The sequence below is a fragment of the Manacus candei genome, unplaced genomic scaffold (assembly GCF_025592945.1).
Source record: "Manacus candei isolate 608988 ecotype Guabito, Panama unplaced genomic scaffold, ASM2559294v1 h1tg000053l, whole genome shotgun sequence".
NCBI classification, from domain to species: domain Eukaryota; kingdom Metazoa; phylum Chordata; class Aves; order Passeriformes; family Pipridae; genus Manacus; species Manacus candei.
In genome coordinates this window covers 5,093,336-5,105,898 of record NW_026138101.1, presented here as the reverse complement: position 1 = coordinate 5,105,898, position 12,563 = coordinate 5,093,336, and the positions used below count along the sequence as shown (strand labels likewise).

General features: G+C 49.4%; 1 pseudogene; it reads right to left on the bottom strand.

The window, feature by feature from the left end:
* LOC127477491 (hydrocephalus-inducing protein homolog) overlaps window positions 1-12,563 on the bottom strand; it is a 31,559-nt pseudogene that overhangs the window by 10,762 nt on the left and 8,234 nt on the right.

The window sequence follows — 12,563 nt, the reverse complement described above, 5'->3', positions numbered from 1 at the left end:
CTCCAAACAGCCTCTGCTTCCAGCGAGTTCCAGGGGCCAATTTCACACTGCAGAGAAACATTTTGGTCACCAGGACCCTTGGGAGATGAACACACCCAGCGAAGACCTTCAGCAAAAGCCACCCAGGGCATCTCTGAGGGTGGCAAGAAGCAGCCAGAAGACAGAAAAGCAATTTGGCAACAAGCAGGTGAAGAACTTTGGAATTTGCACAGCTAGAGAGCTTCCATTTGGAATACACTTGGCTGTTAGCTGGATTTTTATGGAGCAGACAACCTCAGGCTACCACACAAAGTCAGTATGATTCAGAGGAATCTGGGAATCTAGTGAGGAACCTTGGAGACAGAGCATGGTGTTGCTTTTCTCCAGGACATTACCAAAAGCCAATGAAATTAGAATACAATAACTTCTCTTGGGATTATCACCTCTGTCTCTCTGTGCACTTAAATATGCCAAGTGTTTTCCTCAGAGTTGATCTTACTTTTACAGCAGTGCTGTCCAATGGTTGAGGTCTTACTAACTTCAAAATTAATTCTTCTGGGGAGAAAAAATTGACAGCCCTTTACAGGGCATAAAAATCCCAAGATGCAGCTGTACAAGTTCTTTATTTTTTACTGGGAAGGGCAGAAATGTTAATGCAAATGTCCTTTTCCACTTGAAGAAGCACGAGCAGAGCAAATTCACTGCTTGTCTGTGGGCTGGTACTTGGCAAAGACAAACATTTTGAAGAGCTTTCACGGATACTGGAGCAGCTGAAGCCAAAAGAATCAGTGGAAATGAAAAAGAGCAGTAGGAAAAGAGAAAGTGAGGCACGTTTGAATCAGCAAAGAGAGAAACCTACAGCAAAAGTGCCCAGAATCAGTGTGGACCCCACCAATGGCATCCCTTGGGCATGGGCACCCATGCTACACCTTTCCAATATTCCCAGGATAAATGCCAGGCCAGGAATGGTGCACTACTCTCCAGGAATAACTGAGGGACCACACCTGCATCCTTCCCTGCCAAAGGGTCTCCCATTTGCAGCCATGTCCCTGTCAAAACCTGTTATTTCAGGATATATTTTGACTTCTCTTACTGTTCCTCCACCTGCAATATGCCCCAACAGCTTGTTTTGTCCACTTGTCTTTTCCCCTCCACCAGGTAGGCTTGGAGAGGGTGTTAATTCACCTGCTCCTGTGCACAACTCCATCTTCCCATCCCGCCTTTTTCTCATGCATACATCTTACTTCTCATTACAGAACAACATCTTTAATTACACTGTTGTTTTTCTGGCCTTTTCCCACTTCTAGTACGTTTAATGTTATGTACCAAGAGAAACCTTTGTGTGCAAGAAAGTGTTTTGGGAGAAAATGTTGAACCCTGCTCCTTTCCTCCATCCCGTCGCTTCCCCCCAGCTTGCTCCTGGCACAAGAACCTTTTGAGAAAACGTTCCCCTGACTGAAATTCAAAAGGTCTCAGTTTTCTTTTCTCCAGTGGAACACAATTGCTGACATTTTTCAACTTTTTTCCCTTCTCAACTTTCTTGGGAAGTTGCAAAACAATCACAATTTTTTTTTCAAGTGAGGGTCGAGACCTTCGAGAGCACGTTGCTCTGGGTGTGCTGTAGTTCTCCAAAGGGAAAGCAGAGCACCACGCTGCCTTTGGAAAACCTGAGCAGAGCTGAATTAAGCTTAGCAGGTGCCTGAAGTGGCACCTAAAGGCCTCCCACTGCTTCTGTTAAATCAGTCTGATTCCAGGGCTGTTTCAAAACACATTTCCTGCAGTGCCAGTGCCACTAATTATAACTAATTCCAGCATAAAGTGGAAAAGTCTCAACCCCTGAGCTTTGAGTGTGAGTTGCACAGAGGCAGCTAAACAGGCTGAGAGAGGCAGAGATTCCTGCCAGGAACCAAGACTGACCAAGGATCCACAGGACAGGGTGCACCCTCGAGTTAAAGCATGAGAGCAGGTAAGAACTGTGCAGCCCTCAACATTCCCATCAATTCAGGCCTTTCAAAGGAAAGAAAGGGGCTAGAAAAGCTCCTTTGGGGTAGATACCACCAACACACAGCCAAAATCAAGAGAGGATCCCCAGCATGGGAAGATGTGGATCATCTTGCCAAACAGAGGTGCTGAGACATTTCCTTCTGGGTATGCTGCAGCAGGTAACTTGCTCTGCTTACACCACAGGAATTGCACCTCTCTCCTCTTCCAGCACACTGTCAAACCTCCACATCCCAGCACTCACCATGTCCCTGTTCCTCAGAACCAGTGGCATTTCACAGACCTCGTGTGGGACGTAGTTCTGAAATACCACCTCTGATGGGAAAACATGAAACAAGGTCTGGTCTGGGTCAACTGCTGAGACCTGGAGAGGCAAGAGAGAGCAGGGAGAGGTTCAGCTGCTGGGAGGAAGGTTCACGAATGAGGATCCTGCACTGACCCCCAGTGAAGTACAGACTGTCAGTGAGTACTGCCCTGCTCCCCCTGGGGAAACAGCAGCTCACCCACCTCTGCTCTGAGCTGATCAAAAGCTGCTGCACCACAATGAGCAGGCTCAAGCTGAGCAGCTCTTTTGGCAAGCATTCCTCCAGGTCTCCTTCTCCAGAACACCAGGCAGTGCTCACCTCCAGCAGAGCCCTGTGCTAATGGGGTCACAGAGCTCCAGGGCACCGACTGACAGAGCCCTGAGCACCAATGGAGCAAGTGAAACCCCAGAATTTACATCAGTCTCCATGGGAAACAATTTTGGGATGACCTTTACTCTGAGACAGAGACACTGAGTCCCACACAACTCCAAATATCTCTTTTTATCTAGAGCTTAGACACCAGTAAGAAGAGAACAGTACCAGAGGAGGTGAGGGCAAAAAGAAAGTAACCCAGCAGTGAGGAAAAAGACAAATGAGGTGAATGCTGGATGGTGATAAGGTTCAGCTCTTTTCTCAGCAGTGCTGGGCAACTTGAGGAAGACTGGAGTTGGTATCTCGTTTTTCCATGAGCTTTAAATGGCTGCTTTCTTGTAATCTGTTACTGATGATTTATTTAATACCATTGCAGAGGCACATATGGAATGATACAACAGCAAATGCTCACAGAGCAGAGACATTGCTTTGAGAAAACTCCTCCCTGCTTTGTCTGCCCTCTCCAGCTGCACTGTTGCCACTCAAAGCACACAGGCAGGTCTCCTGCATCTCCAAGGAAGACACAGCCATGCTGAGGTGAGTGGTTGCAGCACACTGTCTGTTATTTGTGCACTTGTCTGAGGTGCTCCCAACCTCCTGTGCTCTCCAGGGCAACCCTTAACCACCTCTTGCTGACAGTTTCAACAGCCTGCCTCAGTCACCTACCCATTGGGACTGGGCTTTATACTCAGCAGTCCTCTAAGGAAAGCAGCTTTAAACACACCTCCCAAGTAAACACTGAACCAGACAAAGCACATCCACTCCCTTCTACCCAGGGAGAGTCCCCTGTGTATCTGGCAGCCTGCAAAACCCAGCACCCTGTCAGGGTTCCAACCCAAAGCATTAATGCAATTGGTTCTGTTAAATCAGGAGGAATTACCAGCAGGCTCTCAGCCTTCAAAGGCCAGCACTGCCATCCTGTGAGCCCAAGCATTTGATGGTGACCACACCAAAGCAAGAGGTGGCTATTTCAGCAGGAGAATGGCAAATGGCAAGCTCATGCCCTTGTGTCCTGCCCCAGCATCGTGCTTTAGCTTTAGCCACGCTCCAGCAAACCCCACCAGCTCCTGCAGAGGTTATTTGTGTTGGCTTAGGGCAGATCAGGACTCCAACATCTCACTAGGGGGAAATGTTTTGCCTTTCCCCCAGCAGAAGGAACTCCACCACCAGCAGTTTGAAACGACAAGAGGACCCTGGACACTGAGGTACTTTGATAAGCTGAAGGCAAGCCTGTCACAAGCACTCACCCTCTTCAAATGTCACATCAAACAGCAAGGAAAAGGGCAGGAAAATGCTACCTTGTGATGGAAGGTCTCACTCCTGTCTAGAAGCTGGACAATCCAGGGCAGATTCATCTCCCAGGTGCTGGCCAGCCTCTGCTTGGTGGTGAGAGACATCTGCTTCTGGAAGGCAGAGGGAGTCAGCTGAAAGGCAAAAAAACCAACAAGAGCCTCAGAAATGCCCTTGTTCAGAAAGGTTTTTCTTGTTCAAGTGCCACTGATGAATATTTTGTGATCACAGCCACTAGGACAGTCCTGGAAGTCCTGGAAGTTACTTCCTGAAATATTTAACATCAGTAAATTAATGATAAAGAGCAGAATGCACATGCTCTAACCACGTGGCTCTGTCCCATTAGCTGCTCCGTGATTTGATGTGACATATTCGGGGATTTCTGCTCTTCAGGCATTTGTTTCCTCTTTAGTTGCAGTGGATTGAGCCAGTGACCTTTGCAGAGAGTGGGGAGGAGTTATCAGAACTCCCCCAACTCCATCCCTGCACAACGCTCTCGACCCACGGCGTGTGGAGATGTCACTGCTGGGTGAGTCTGAGGAAAGCAGGAAAGCAGCGTCGTGCCAAGGCTGAGGTGCAGAGGAATGGCTCCAAGCTTTAGTTCTCTTGTTAATTAGCACTTGTTTTCTCTCTGTCTGGCCTCACAGGCCCCTCCACAGAAGAACACAGAGAGATCTTGGCAGAGCCTCAGCACTGGGTCATCTCCAGTCGAGTGAGTTCCAGTCAGCACAGAGGACAAAGAGACATCAGAGCCTGCTGGCATTTCTCACCTTCCCCTCAAGTCTCCCCCATGATTTTGGAACCCCATTTACTGGAATTATCAACCAAATCCCTATTAATACCCAAACTGTCCTTTATTACTCTTTAGAGTCTTCCCAGAAGTCTAATTCCCACTGAAAGAGTCTTCTTTTGGTGAAGGCAAACACCACTTGGCTTCTTCATTTTGCAAGAGCAGCAGACCTGATGTGGCTTTGTGTCTGTCCCTGCTGAGGGCTCAGAGTAGTATGAGCAACCTCAAACCCAAGGCACGCTGCTGCCCTGAGCACTGACAAAATCAAAGCACTTTCCTGCTTTGCAAACCAAGTGTCCACCCTTTGTGCAGGGAGCTGATGTTTCTGGTTAATGGAGCAGAGAGTTCAAGGCTCTGATTAAGAACTGTAGCTTCTCAAGGCTAATTTGGTTAAGTTACAAAAATTATCCAACAAATATGACTCCTTCCAGGCATGAAATTACCACACTGCCCAAGAGCATTTCTCCTTGGAGAACGAGGGCCCCTAATTTTCACTGAGTAACATTCGAATCCGAGGCTTCCTATAGGCATTAGAAGTTGTAACAGCAGAAATAAAAGCATTAAACTATTAAAGGAACATGAGCAATTAGGTCAAATAGAGATTCAACATATGGGAGAGCAGGGCCACTTCAGACTGTATCCTAGTGGCAATTCTTCTTCAGCATCCTTATCCTACAAGGAGCTGTGGGTAAACAGGGCCATTCCTCTTCTAATCACCAGCCTGAAAACCACCTCTCTCTGCCTGTCACACAAAGTGGGTGTGCAAGAAAGGGCAAGAGGAGAAGACAACCCCAGAAAATGGGTCTCAAGCACCAACAAAACTCAATCATTGACAACATTTACTAAGCACTACTTTGAACTAGAAATAATGTCCCTCCCCTTTCTAGTGGACTGAACCAAGGAACAGATGGATTTGCCCCCTTCTTATTTTCTTGGACTTGGGAGACCAGCTCTAAAGTAAAATTATTTGCATCCTGACCTTAAGTAAAATCTCAGATCATGTTCCCTCCTGCTTCCTTCTTTTCCACATCATATTTTTTTGTCCTTTGGACTCACTTTATACAGCAAGACATTGTCTACTCAAAGATGGCCATTTCTTTCCCCACAAGTTTTACCCACGTCCTGCAAGCAACCCAATAACTTCATGCCTTTATTCTCGAAACAGTTACAGCACTGCACACATAATCCACAAGGCTGCTGTTTCCTTTTGTTCTTACATGAAACATGAGAGCACAGCACTGTCCTATGGACACCAGGACAGGCTGCAGCAAGAGCTAGGGTTTGAAGCTGGAAATAACTATATTTCAAGAGAGAAATCTAAAGGGGAATAATACATTAATCTGGATTTCAATGATTTATTACTGGGCCTTAAAAATAACTGGATTATTTGTTCCAATTTTCTAACTGCAATTTCATTTCACTTGAAATGAAGCCTGTCCATCATGCCCACAATGCTTATTTCCAGAGGGCTTCCACTCCCCAAATCCCCATCCCAGTCCAGCAGCTTCCCCTACCCTGCCCTGGAGTGATGCTCTTCCAAAGCCCCACAGTTCCACTTCCTTAAAGACTACAGGGATTAGGCTCCCAGCCCTGGGGGAAAGAAGCAGAACTAAGAAATCAGCCCCATGTCCCTGCAGGGACAGGATGAAACACCAACCATGACACAGCCCAGCTCCAGCCAACCCCCCTGTCCTGTGGGGGGAGATCTGCAATCTGCAATCTCTTCCCCACCTCAGACAGCTCTGTGATATTCAGCATTAACTAGATTCCTGGTCTAAGGGCAAGCCTGGGGAGGTAAATGGGTTCTGGAATTGTTGTGCAGCTCGCAGTGATGGTGGGAACTTCCACCTTAGCTGTCTAGTGAAGGGAGAACTGAGGAGGCTGAATCTGGGATGCCCTCGATGATCTTCAGCTTGGTACACTGGTCTGATAGGTCTGGGTTTCCTGAGACATGTCAGGAATTGCAGCCCAGCCCCCTGAACATTTCTTTATTGCTTTTCTAGGTGGCACAGCTGTCCTGGCACAGATGGTTCCTGTGACTGCAGCAGTATTAGAGAATGTGCCTTAGAGTGGCATTTGGTAATGCTCCACAAGCTTCAGGTAAATTAAATTTAGGCACTGCAGACAAGTCAATCATGTCTTTGTTTAAGGAGCTAAGAAAAACTTTGTGCACTGAATTACAAAGCAAGAGTTTAATTTGTATTTTGCTCGCCCAGGGAGGACCCCGATCGTGTCAGGACAGCAGGCAAACCTCCGTGTTGCTGCAGCTCCAACAATGCCTTTGGGGGTGTCCTCTGGTGCTGCACCTGCTGAATACCCTCTGATGAGCTTGTTCCAATTAATCCCACACATATTTACACACACACCAGCCAAGGACACCCAACTGACAGGAGCATCTCTGCTGCCAGGGAGCTTCACACATTTTTGGCACAGCAGATGCTATAAACAAAAGCTTCTCAGGAGACTCTGGGCCACAGGCAAACTCAGTCCTCACATCTGCTCGGCAAGGAACAAGGAACCCTCCATTTGAAAACCAACATTCATTATTTAGGGAGTTACAATCCAGTCAGGGAGGATCCAAGCCCTGAAAACTAACTGGCTCTCCAGCCTGTGGAGACTCGCTCCAAAACATCTCCCCCGTGGTGTCCAGCTACAAAGCTGAGTGGAAACTGGAGAGCCTGGGCAAGGAAACCTCACATATGACACCCCTGTGCACTCAAGGCACCAAGACAATGGTGTTTTAAGAAAAGAAACTGGGTGGTGGGAGATGCTTCCTGGCTCAGAAGGCAGAGCCTGCATACAGATGTCAAGGTGAGACCCACCAAGTCTGGTCTGAGATGCACTCACAGGGTCACAGGGCTGCCACCTTGTGCTCCTTCCACAGCTCCAGCATCTTAGAACCAGCCTTAGAGCCTCTCACCTGCTGGGCACAGGAGTGACTCCTGCTTGCTGCGGGCAAAGAGCACTGCTGGAGACAAGTTTCATGCTCAGAGAACTTGCCAGAGAAGCCTTGGGTGCTCAGCAAAGGAAACTGCTGGCAGGAAGGGACCTTCATGGAACTGCAGTGGTAGAAACAACACAAAACCCACACCAGGCTTGCAAACACCTCAGCACCCAGTGCCCAACCTGATGCTGGTACCTCAGCCCGCTCTCAAACTCAACCACCTGCTCTCACACTCAGCTGAGTTCCTGCTGTTGAACTCACCATCTACTTTTCCAGCCCAAACCTTCCTCCCCTCCCAGGCAGTTGGAGGGGGCCCAAGTCATTCCTTGGTCCTGCTTGTCAGCCCAGACAAGGTCACTTCCACATCTCCTGGAACTGCTGCAAGGAGAATGCAAGTGAGAAAAAGCCTGATCCACAGGCTGGCACCTTGGATGCTCAAGAACTGAGGAAAAGGCATGGCTGGGGAGCTCAGCTCCCTGGATGACAAAGTCTTTTAGCTAATGACTATTTAATGTGCAGTGCATAAGCAGCTTCTGGAGGGGAAAAAAAAAGGAAAAGAATCATCTTTAAAGTGAAGGAAAGATTTGTTTCAGGATGTGGGCTCACAGTTACTGCAGAGACTCCTTGCTTCAGGCTAGGCAGAAAGGAAGGGTCTGCACAGGACCTGCACCTTGTCCCAGGTGAGTGGTTTTGGCCATGACCTACACTGAATAAATTAAAGCACCTTCACCTCTTGTCTTTAGGGTAGCAATAGTAACCTCTGAATGAGCCTGGCTCATGCACAGTCTCCTCCATTCTGCTCACATGCACCATTTGTTAATGCACCTTCAGCTGCACCCCAAAGCTGGAACAAGGGACTCTGCCAGCATCCCTAAAACCCATCCCAAGCCCTCCCTCCTGAGGCCAGGGAGCCTGGGCACTGAAAGCCACCCTCCAGACTTCAGCTGGGGAGGGGATGCAGCCATTGGCATGCCAGCATGTCACCAGCATCCCCCACTTTCCCTGCTCCACAGGGGACACGGGGCCACACTCACACACGGGATCCCTGCAGGCAGCCAGGCTGTGTCTGTCAGGAGCAACAGGGCCTCCCAGCCAGCCCCAACACAACAGGGGTGCTGAGAGGGGAGGAGGCAGTGGTGGCTTTGGGAGGCAGCAGCAGGACAAAGGGATGCTCAGCACCCACCCAGTCCCCAGAGAGGAGCTGCCTGTGGTCCCCCTGCCCCAGCACAGCCCCTGCCAGCTCGGTGGAGGGGAAACCAGAGAGCATCAAAGGAGCCCCAGACCACCAAACTGCTTCAACAGCTCACAGCTTCAGCAGGGAGCTCTGACCCTCATATTGCTGCCCCAGGACAGCAGGAACCTGCTGCACTTGCCCACATCTCTGGGGCTCTGGAGAGGCCTGGCAAGCAGTGCCTTGTCTCAAAGCAGTGACAGCAACCCAGGGAAAACACATGATGACCACAGCAAACGTGCAGTGAACTCCCTCCAACACACCTGCACAGACTGCAGCACGTCCCAGGGAAGCAGAGAGAGGGTCACACTTGCCCACAGCCCAGCACAGAAGCAAGACAGGCACCCCAGCACTTCAGACAAGCCACTCTTCTCCATCCTACCAGCGACTGAACCCAACCAGAATCCAAGCCCTGCTCTCTTAACAGGCACAGGTAACTTAGTTTGTGCAGGGAGCTGCTCTACAGGGCTGAAATCCTTTTCCCATCCCCTGGGAAATGCTCTTTTCATAGCTCTTCTCCTCCTGCAGAAGCAAAGGAGCATACAGCCAAGGGCAACAGGGAAGCATGTTGCATTATTAACCTCTCCTTTGCTGCAGTGCTAAAAGCACTATCAGCCAGCATCCCCCAAAAACCCTGCTGCAGGCTCTGAGATGAGACCTCACAGCACAGGCACTCTCTGGGTTCTGAGCACCAGAGCCTCTGGAGGGGCTGGAACCTCAGAAACATCTCTGCTGTTGTCATTGCAGCACTCACCAGATGAAAGCCACAGAGGTAACTGGGCACTTGTGGTGTCTTGCAGAACACACAGAGCTGCAGGAAAGTCAAGGGCTGCAAGGAGGATCCAGGGAGAGGAGGGAAGGGCTGGCACAGACAGCTTACAGGATCCAAGGGATGCACATGGGAGCATTTGCTACCCCTGTTTTAACCCAGTTCAGGGAAGGACTGACTGCAACACTGGATCACTTCAGATATTGTCAAAACATTTCCTACCAAATAACTGCACTGAGATCACTTACCCAGCTGCAACCTTAGGAAGTCCCAGTCGTGAAGTCCCAAACATGCAGCCCACAGTCCTCTTTGGTCCAAGTATTGTTCATATTTGTTTTCTTCTGAGAAAGAAGGGAAATAAAGTTGGCTCCTCTTAAGCCATGTTTCCCCTGCCTTCCCCTGAGCAATGCAATCCCCCATTTTTTTGGTAGGACAGACCTCAATACACAGCCTTGGGTTTGTTTTCTTCCTTTTTTATTCCCATGCTGGGAATCAATTTGTTTCCTCACTTTTTGCTTAATTTACATCTCACTTTCAAGTCCTGCTTTTCTACTCCATTTCTAAATCAAGACACTATTTCAAATTCCCACGTTTTGAAGACCCTGAGTCTTCTTAGAAAAGAGTAAATTGTTTCACCTCCACTGCTTTTTAAAAGAAAGCAAAATCCTTGGCCCCAACAAGTGTAATGCCTCCTAGGTTTTCTTTTCCCTTAGTTCTATGAAACCATTTAATCCTTGTCTTTATATAAATGTAGAAGAAAATTTACAAGCCTCCAGAAGTTAATCACAGTTCAAGGGGAATCTCTGACATGGAGGTTAGGAAAGGCAGTAACCCAGGGCGTGCCTGCCAGGAGACAGTGCCCCAGAAGGATGGGCAGGCTCTGGATGGAGGTTCAGGCCTGACTCAGCAAGGTACTGGCACAGGATCTCAGCCTCAACACGAAAGGGGACAGATGTCAAGGGCAGCAATATCTGGGCAGTTACAAGATGGTTCAGTAGCTGTTCTTGGGGCTGACACCACCTTAATCCCAAATGTCTTGGCCTCGTGTTTCCTCTGGCAGTTAAATACCACCTGAGACCCCGTGATCTGAGGACAGAAACGTGCAGCAGCACCACCACACTGCAGCAGCACCACCACACTGCAGCAGCACCACCACACTGCAGCAGCACCACCAGGGCTTTCCCAGGCCCTGAGGCAGGGCAGGGCTCGGTCTCTCCTCCCTCACACACAGCTTTTCTCAGCTAGCAGGGTCCTGCCAGGGCATTCTCCATCCCACCCACTACCACGGGGCACCACAGCCTGGGGAGCACCAGGCTCTCCTCTCCTCCAGCCAAGGTACAGAACCTCCTCCAAGCCCAAGCACGTGGAGCTCTCTGCAACTGGACACCACGTGCTGCTAAAACCACGGCAATAGCTGAGCACCCAGCATGATTCTCCCATGGTCAGCTCCAAGGACCACCCTAAATGCCACCAGCAGGCCTTCCCTCCAAACCTCTCCAGGCTAAGGGAAAAATGCCTCTTATGCTTAACCTGGATCACACCAGCTTGGCTGGCATTGGCAGCTTCTGGCATCACTTGGGAGCTCCCTTTGCAGCAGGACTCCTCTCCTCCAGGTATCCTCTCCTCCTGTCTTCACAGCAAGTTGGTCACCCCCAGCCCCAGCAGGTCTAGTGCCTCCCTGCAGGACACTTCAAACACCCAACAGCTGGTTCTGTGATGAGAAGCAAGGAAGAGATGGATTAGAAAACACAACAGTTGTTGTAAGTGGGACACGGGGAAGGAGCGAACCCAGCCCGTGACGTGCGTTTCAGCTGGAGCCCACAGGAGCACCTGGCACAATCACAGCACTACAAAGCACCAGGCTGTTCAGGAGCAGTGCTGGGAAAGGGCTTGCTTGTTTTATTTATCACTTGTGAGGCACTGAAGGGACAGGCTGATCTCCTTGCTGCTGCCAGCCAGCTGGTGCAGCTCCCTGCAGGGCACGGGGCAGGCTGCGGGCACCAGCTCTGCTGGGCAAGGACTCACCAACCACAGCAGGAACCAAGGAAAAAAAAATCAAAGCTGAACGTGGCTTTACCTGCACTGGGCAGTTGCCTTCACAGGCCCAACACAATCATGCAACAGCCACAATTGTGCAGTGTGAAAGGCAAAATCCCAAAGCAACTGCTGGGTTGCTTAAGAAGGGACTGCTGGATTGCCTTTGGCTTAGCCAAATATTTGACTGCATCTATATCCAAAAGTCTTTTGCTTAAAAGATTGGGAGTTTTGCTAAAGAACAGTCATGCAGAGGCCGTTCTGGACTGGAAGCTGAGCCAGGGCTTTGATTTTCAAACAAGGCACCTAGTACATCCCCTAAAAGAACCTCTGCTCTCTGCCCTGGAGGTGCTGTCAGACTTTGCAGCATTTCCCTGATCGAGGTCCCCGTGCTGACTCCCAGCACATCACACATTGGCAGTGGGAGCAGAGGGGCAGAGTTTTATTTTCCACATAGAGGTTGTCCAAGCTGAACTGTTAAACAAGCTCCTCAGCTTCTTCCTTTGAATCTCTTCCCACCTTTCACATGTCCCAGGAACTACAATGAATCAAAGAGGCAGCAACAAAACCAGCCTCAAACATCTTCTGAGATTCTCCTTCAGGGAAACCTTCCCACTCATGAAAGACCAGCTTTGTAATAAACATATGGCCTCAAAAGCAGAGAGGAAAACCCTTCAAAACACAAAGCAGGAGTGGAGCCACTGATGAAATGAGAGAGGTTGATCAGAAAAGCTGATGGGTCTGTGTAGCAAACACCAAGGGCCTGAAAGACTGAACCTGTCCAGCCACTGATACCATCTAAAACAACCAGGGTTTTGGAAAACAGACAGTAGCCACATTAAAAACAG